Source organism: Cynara cardunculus (assembly GCF_001531365.2).
Source record: "Cynara cardunculus var. scolymus isolate 2C chromosome LG 10, CcrdV1, whole genome shotgun sequence".
In the NCBI taxonomy this organism is placed as follows: domain Eukaryota; kingdom Viridiplantae; phylum Streptophyta; class Magnoliopsida; order Asterales; family Asteraceae; genus Cynara; species Cynara cardunculus.
The window spans coordinates 7,980,686-7,988,592 of record NC_037537.1 but is presented as its reverse complement, the minus strand read 5'-3'; the positions used below and the strand labels follow the sequence as shown (position 1 = coordinate 7,988,592).

Here is a 7,907-nt window from a genome sequence, read left to right as displayed (position 1 = left end):
CCTATAAGTGAAAAGGGATTATCATCAAATCACTGAGAGAGAAGATCAACACAGAGTTTTTGGAGTTCATATGTTTCAGGTTACAAGATACAAACCAGAAGTTAAAGAGCAATATCACATGCTGACATAAAGATTAAGAATGCATTACTATGCAGATGGAGTTCGAGTCAGTTAAGCAATTGAATATGTGGTTCTTTAAAATTGCATTACCTGAATAATTGCTTCCTTCAACTGTGAGTCGAAATCAGCCACCAATAGTAGCAAACCAGCAAATTCTTGAAATCTGATATCAACCCAATCATAAGTCTAGTTAATTCATAGTTTTTTAACGAATGATCATGATTCCGGTACTAACCAATTTTCTTGAAACCTTTTCGGGTTTATGTATTTTTCCAACTATACTAACTAACTTTAAAAACCACCCTTGAACAAATAAACATAGAATTCTCATCTCCATCATTTTGTTGATTTCAGATTGCTGCGTTTATTGCAGAACCAGTAATGGGAGCAGGATGGGTGATACCTCCACCTGTAGGTTATTTTGAGAAGGTTAAATTTCTATACCTTCACATATCAGCCTACTGTTATCACAGCAGGTTTTTGGACAGGAGCAACAGTAGGAACAAGAATGATTGTAACAGCAGGTGTGATAGCAGCCTGCTGTGATAGCAGTCCAAGGAAATAGAAGTTCAAGGAAATATTATTCTTTTTACATATAGTAATAAGTTATCTTATAGAAGTTTATCTTATAGAAGTTCAAGGAAATATTTCTATGTTTGATTATGTTACTTTCTACTCTTACTTTGGGAAAAGAATAAGATCCTTTTAAGCAATTACACTATACAGGGTCTAATAAAGTGGTATCACAGCAAGCAGCTATCAATTGTTGTGCTAGCAGTTACTTTTTGAGTTCGAGCAGGCTACTATCACACCTGCTGTGATAACAGTAGGCTGCTATCAATGATTGTCCTATCAATTGTTGTGCTAGCAGGTTGTTTTGTCCAACATATAACAGCAGGTTTTTAAAATATCAATTTACTTGGTTTTGTAGGAAGCATTCATAATAGTGAATGTAGTAGGCTTGGTGCCAATTGAACAGTTTACTTGGTTTTTTAGTTATGTTGTGAAGAATTTGCAAGTTAAGGTGACTAAAGGAAGCTAGAATTTGATGAAATGATAGCCAGAGGTTAGAGATATGATGAGTTTATAATGAACGTTTAGAACTCTAGCCATTCATTTATTCCAGAAATTGTATCAGGTTTGATATCTTGGTTCATTCTATTTTGTATCTAGGCATGCTATTCATTTTCTTCCTGTTTGTGATTGGCTGGGTGTAGCATATACAATAGCAAGTGTACAAACCGATCTCTTCCTCTTTAATGTACAAAAATACGTCCAAGAGAATACGTTTCAGCGAGTGTCAATGGTTGAACTCTCTGACTACCAAAGAAGAAAAAGCACAGTTGCTGTTAAGCTTAATGTAAATAGGTTATACCAGATTCTGAACCTGGGTATTTGGAAAGCAGATTTTCAGATAAAAAGAGTACATGTTCATTTGGCAGTTGTATTTAATACTCTTTGTATAATGGTAGATTTTTTTACCTTCTATTTGGATGCTGTTTTAGTTCCTAACCAATTTGATATTTTGGTTGGAAATTCCTGCTATTCTGCAAAAGAAGAAAAACCATCCAGAATTAAACAGAAGCAGTGTAAACAGATTATGGACAGTCATGTAGAAGCAATGCAAACAGAAGGTTGTTTATCTAACCATGACACTTTTTGCTATAACTTGCAAGAGTTTCAATTTCTAAAAAATATTAGTCTATAAGCAAGGTTAGGGAACTTGCTTACATCTAGAAGTTTTGGCCACTAAATTATGAAAGTTGTTTATCTAACCATGACACTTTTTGCTATAACCACCGATGTTTCTTGCAAAAAGAGAATGATTTTATGAAATATGTAAACCTTGTGAGCAGATATCTTGATCTAAATTATTAGAATCTAAATTATTAGAATATGCACCTGTTTACTTAGTTTATTTGATGGTTTGACATGAGCATCATTGTTAAAGGAGAATCAGGTGAGGATCATCTTGCCTTGATCAATTAAACATGCCTATATGATTGTATGACATGGTGATGGTGGGAAATGGCCCTCAACATTTCCATTTAGTGGGGCATGTCCTGATGGTTGAGTGGACATGCTTGTTGGTGGGAGTCCCACCTTAGGTTGTAAACATTCTGTTATTTTAATAAAAATTTCAATTTTATCTAAGTGGTTTAAGTCATGAATGTAAATATGTTCTGTTCTCCATTTTCATATTCAACTCAAAGATTTATTCATGTTTGTAGACATAAGGTTAAAGAAAGGTTGGTTCATATGGAGTCAACCTATTAATCGTTGGATATGAAGATTTTGTTTAGTTTTGGTTCTAATTTTCAGATAAGATGTCATTACTATGCAGATGGAGTTCGAGTCAGTTAAGCAATTGAATATGTGGTTCTTTGAAATTGCATTACCTGAATAATTGCTTCCTTCAACTGTGAGTCCAAATCAACCACCAATAGTAGCAAACCAGCAAATTCTTGAACTGCAAACACAGTAGTCACTCGTGACTTGTTCATGAAATCTGTAAACCTTGTGAGCAGATATCCTAAATTGAATTATTAGAATATGCATGTTTACCTAGTTTATTTGATGTTTTGACATGAGCATCATTGTCAAAGGAGAATCAGGTAAGGATCATCTTGCCTTGATCAATTAAACATGCTTATATGATTGCATGACATGGTGATGGTGGGAAATGGCCCTCAACATTTCCATTTAGTTCAAAGAACTTCAATGCACTAAAATTAACAGAACAGAACAAAAACAAAATCATAAAGGAGGATTGCATACAGGTCATATAATTTTCCTGATTGTTCTCTAAAATCCTATGAAATTTGATCTGCAAAGTCCATTTGTTTTGTATACAAACTGTCCCCATTACTGACAATTCATCTTCCACGTCTGCATTTGCCTTTTTTTAAAGATTTTTTTACTTTTAATCTCCATGCCAGTTATCAAGATTTATAAACAAAACCAAACGAACCCATTTATCAAGATTGATGAGTTTGAATGATTAAAAGTTGATGTAAATCGTGTGGTATGTGAAACGGAGGAACAGTTTTCAACCAGATTAGCAACCAATTTGGAAAACCTGATTATCAAAGAGGGACCAGAAACGGTATTGTAAAAGATCGTTAGTCGTTCTTGTGGATGACATTAGTTACATGTTTGTTGATTTCACATTGTTGTGTTTATTGTAGAACCAGTAATGGGAGCAGAACCTCCACCTGTAGGTTATTTTGAGAAGGTTGAATTTCTATACCTTCGCATATCAGCCTACTGTTATCACAGCAGGTTTTTGGACAGGAGCAACAGTAGGAACAAGAATGATTGTAACAGCAGGTGTGATAGCAGTCCAAGGAAATATTAATATTTTTACATGTAGTAAGCATGTTGGGGGGGGGGTTGAACCTTTTGAACTTGGACTATCTATATATCTTCAAAGGAAAAATGGTGAGAGGATGCAAGTTATTTTGAAATTACATAACTTGAATAATTGCTTCTTTCAAATGTGAGTGTAAGTGGGATCCAGAGTCTCTGACACTTTTAGGAAGCCATATCTGCAAAGAAAGTGCAATATTTGGTAATGTGCCATGTCATGAGCCAGAATCCCAGATCTAATCTAAGAGTACACAATCTGTATATGTCCTGATAAACTCATTATGTCACTTCCGAGACTCTTAAGAGAACACAAAATTTGTAGATAGTCTAGAAGCAAGCCTTCCATTATTCCCTATGGATGATACAGCAATAATGTTTACCTGGTCATTAATAAATGTTTTATGCTCTGTAGGCTACAGCAGGTGGTTCTAGGAAGAGGTCATTTTTTCATATCACTCTTGGGGGGTGCATGTTGGTCCTTAATTACACAAAAAAAAAAATACATGCATTACAACAGACACAAGGGTGCTGTGTGCATTATAGCAAGCACAGGGGTGTTCATATTAGAGGCACATGGTTGATGTGTGCATTACAGGGGTGTTCATATGTTATTTAATGTAAACAGGTTATACTTAAGCTTAATGTAAACAGGTTATACCAAATTTTGAACCTGGGTATTTGGAAAGCATGTTCTCAGATAAAAAGAGTACATGCTGACATAAAGATTAAGCTTAGGGTGTAGACTGACCCCTAAATTCACATGTTGCAAAGTAGTGCCTGTTTCCCTAAAGCTGGTGCTGTCGCACATTGATCCATATATGCACTTTGATTTCTTAACACAACATGGACTGTAAATAATAGCTAAAATGATTTTATATCTCTGATTGCAAACAACTTGCTTTGCTTCTAAATTCTATTATTGCAAATTCTATTGGAGTCAACATCATCTCAGTCGAAAAACAAGTTTTTTTAACCTAAATACTCAAAAATGGATAGAAAGGTGCTCACATAAGATTTTCTAAATGGCAAAAGAGTATATGTCACATTATTTGATCGAGTACACATAATTTCATAACTTGGATAACAAATGCAAATGTGATTATGCAATTGAGCACCCAGAGGAGGTAAGTTACTATTTAGAATACCTGCTAAATTAGCTTGGCTGAGTAGGCAGTAGCTTAGTATGTTGATCAAAACATATATAGAGCAATCAAGAAAGAATCTCTTTGTCTAGAATCATTGCTTAGGTCTTAACACCCTGCCCCATAAATGGACTGGTTATATGCGGTATCATGAAGGCTTAAYCATTGTGATGCAATCWTTTTCACTTTTATTCAACTAATCTTAACTCACCTTAATCTTCAACTCAGAATGGCCAGGTTTAATAAATCCTCCAGAAAGAAGTCTTTAGTTTCAGGTTTGCAATATGAACACCCATAACCCATTAGGAAAAAGAGAAAAAAAGTAATCCACCAGGAGGAAAGAAAGTGTCTTGGCGCCTTTGAGCTTGCTAACTGATCAAACTATCAAAGAGCTGGCAACTTCTGTCTTGATGAAATTAGTTAATTGCTTAAAGCTTGATGTTCTTATATTGCAATAGTTSATATATATGTACAAGGACTTCTTTTGCAAATGCAAAAAGATATCATGTGCTTAATGAATAAAAAATGCTGGAGATATTCAGGTAAGGATGATAAAAGATATTACATGAAACAATCTTCTATGTTATCATATTGATACAAAAATTAACGTAAGAACAGAAAGAGTACTTTTATTAGAGAATTTAGCCGTTGTCGAAGCTAGAAGATCAGCCTCAAGTCTCTGATCAAGCAAAATCTCGACCTTATAAAAAAAGATGAAGACCTGCCGCCACAACAATTTTAAGATGCTAAACAATAACCCACACGTTACACCTACTTCCTTTCAATTTCAATTTTGCTCGTTCAAAACAAGAACAATACAAAGAATTCATACCTCAAAATCAGCTACCAATAGTAACAAAGTAGCAAATTCTTGAACTGAAACAAAGTCAACAAAATCTCATATAAATAAAAACTTTTCTAACAAAAATCATTCAAAGACAAAACATGAATGACATTCATCTAAACAGATTCATGACGACCCTCAAAACCCTAAAATCTTCAACCTGATGAAAAGATGCTAAATGCTACATCAATGTACCAACCCAGATAAAAAAATCAAATACGAAACTTCGTACCTCAAAATCCGTATACTGATAGTAGCAAATTCTCGAACTGCAAACAGAGTCAACAGAAATCAAAATCTCTTATCATCCGACTCCAGTTCTCATCCTTATAAATATCAATCGGTTTTACGGATAGGAGAGATTAGAGATGGCGAGAAAATCGAATTGGGTTTAGGGATAAGATAGAAATCGAAATCTCTTTTCATCAAAATCTATCTCAGAATCTGTTGGAACCGATGAAATCGAATTGGGTTTATGGGATATGGATGGTGATAAAAATGGGATTGGGTTTAGGGATATGCATATTAGGGATGGCGATACATGTGAAAATCGATTTTGTTTATGGGAATGGATGGCGATAAAAATGGGATTGGGTTCAGGGATACACAGATTAGAGATGGCGGTGGTTTAGGGATAGTATGCTTTAGTAGGTTGTTGGGGGGTTTAAGGATAGTATGCTTTAGTAGGTTGTACCTAAAGCAATAAAGGTTGTCTTTAAGAGTTTTAGCCAAATGCTTTATAAAATAGTATAAATTTAAAAATATTTAAGATAATTACATACATATTTATAGATTAAAACCTGTAATTATAATAATCACAAAACGGTACACATGTTTAGTTTCTTTCTTTAGTGGAAGCATATGTGTCCTTTGTGTGCAACCCTTTAGGTTTACATGGCTCGTTGGTAGTGTATCTAGGTGACACGTAACGTGGGTATAGCATACAACTTATTGTAGTTCATATAAATTGATACTTTTCATCTATGAATTTTGATTATTCCGATATTTTGTATCGAATTTTACAGTTGAAACAGAAAGTTCATAGGTGAAACAATTTTGTTTAAAGTTCATAATATTGTTTTGTTTATGTTCCATTTTTTTTACTGAAGTTCATGTATGAAACTAGAGAGTGAATGAGATAATTAAGAAATTTTAAACAAAGTAAATGAGATAATTAAAATTAAAGAACGTGATGTTAAACAAATGAGATCATTAAGGGATGTGATATCAATTTATGAAAAAACACCACCAAATCTTTTAATTAACTATTAAAACCTTTAGCTTTGCCTAAGTTCCCCAACAGTGGCGCTAAAAATTTGTTGCGAGATTTATGCGAAGATATAAAATCTTTTAGACTGTGTGCAAATAAAAACCCATGCAAGTATACACGTATCAACCCACTTTCGTCTTTTACAAGTAATAAAAACATTAAGATACCGAATATCGATCCACAAGGAAAAAAGTGTTAAAAGTTTTAGATAAAGTCCAAAAAAAGATTAGATTTTAGATGGCGAGTTCGAAGAATTGTTTTTGGTTTGGTAATTTTAAGACTAAATGATACAAATAATTAATTTAAAAGAAACCAATGGTGTAGGGATCAGTTAAAATTTTTGGACAAATAAATCAGATAGAACTTTATAGATAATAACTTATCCTTAACCAACCATCAGCTTGTGTAAGGTACTCTCTCGAGGTTGAGAAGAGCACTTATCCAAGGACCGATTCTAATGTTTCCAGAATAAAATCAGTCATAGCAATGGCACAATCTATCATTTATATAAGTTATACGGAATGAAAACAAGTCTACTTGGTTCTAAGTAACTCTCTCGAGTATACTTCCGTATTATTCAAGTTGATGTGTTCGAGATGGCTTATCTCTAAGTTCATTAAACTGTTAACGTTGTTATGCAAAAATCAACTTGTCAATAGAGATGCAATTTTTATCAATATAAACTTGAATAAATGGTTGGAAAGATTTATTAATGTTTAACAAATTTCTATCGTCAAAGTCAATCTTTTATCTTAATGTTACCCTACACCCAAGCTAAGGTTGTCAGCCTATCATCGCTCGGGATTCTTGTATATCTATTTTAAGTATCTCTGCACAAACCGACAAACAAATGACATGTGAATGTATTTTAAAAGTAGTTATTTTATTTCTTACTTTATGAAAATCATTTGTTAACTATGGTGATTATATGTGTTAAGTAAATTGTGATAACCATGTGATAAATAAGCAATGTGGTCATTTTTTACATTATACATTAATCAATTTTGTCGTAACTAGGTTGTGATATGCAAGAAATCTAAAATTCATTTGCATTAATGTAACTAGATTTGTGATAAGTCACATGATTTGTAAGTTGTGATAATGATGTGATTACTATATGCATATTTTGTGATAAGCAAGACATATTAATTGGTGCAAAATA

The 7,907-nt window shown here is 33.4% G+C and overlaps 1 long non-coding RNA gene across 1 annotated transcript; it reads right to left on the bottom strand.

Moving 5' to 3' along the window:
• Positions 1–229: 229 nt before the first annotated feature.
• On the bottom strand, positions 230–6,073 carry LOC112520529. Its single transcript, XR_003070010.1, has 6 exons — positions 5,708–6,073; positions 5,464–5,507; positions 5,259–5,352; positions 2,520–2,590; positions 1,603–1,667; positions 230–283 (listed from the first exon to the last, which is right to left on the bottom strand). It is a non-coding gene; the product is annotated as an uncharacterized LOC112520529 (long non-coding RNA).
• Between the last annotated feature and the right edge of the window lie 1,834 nt (positions 6,074–7,907).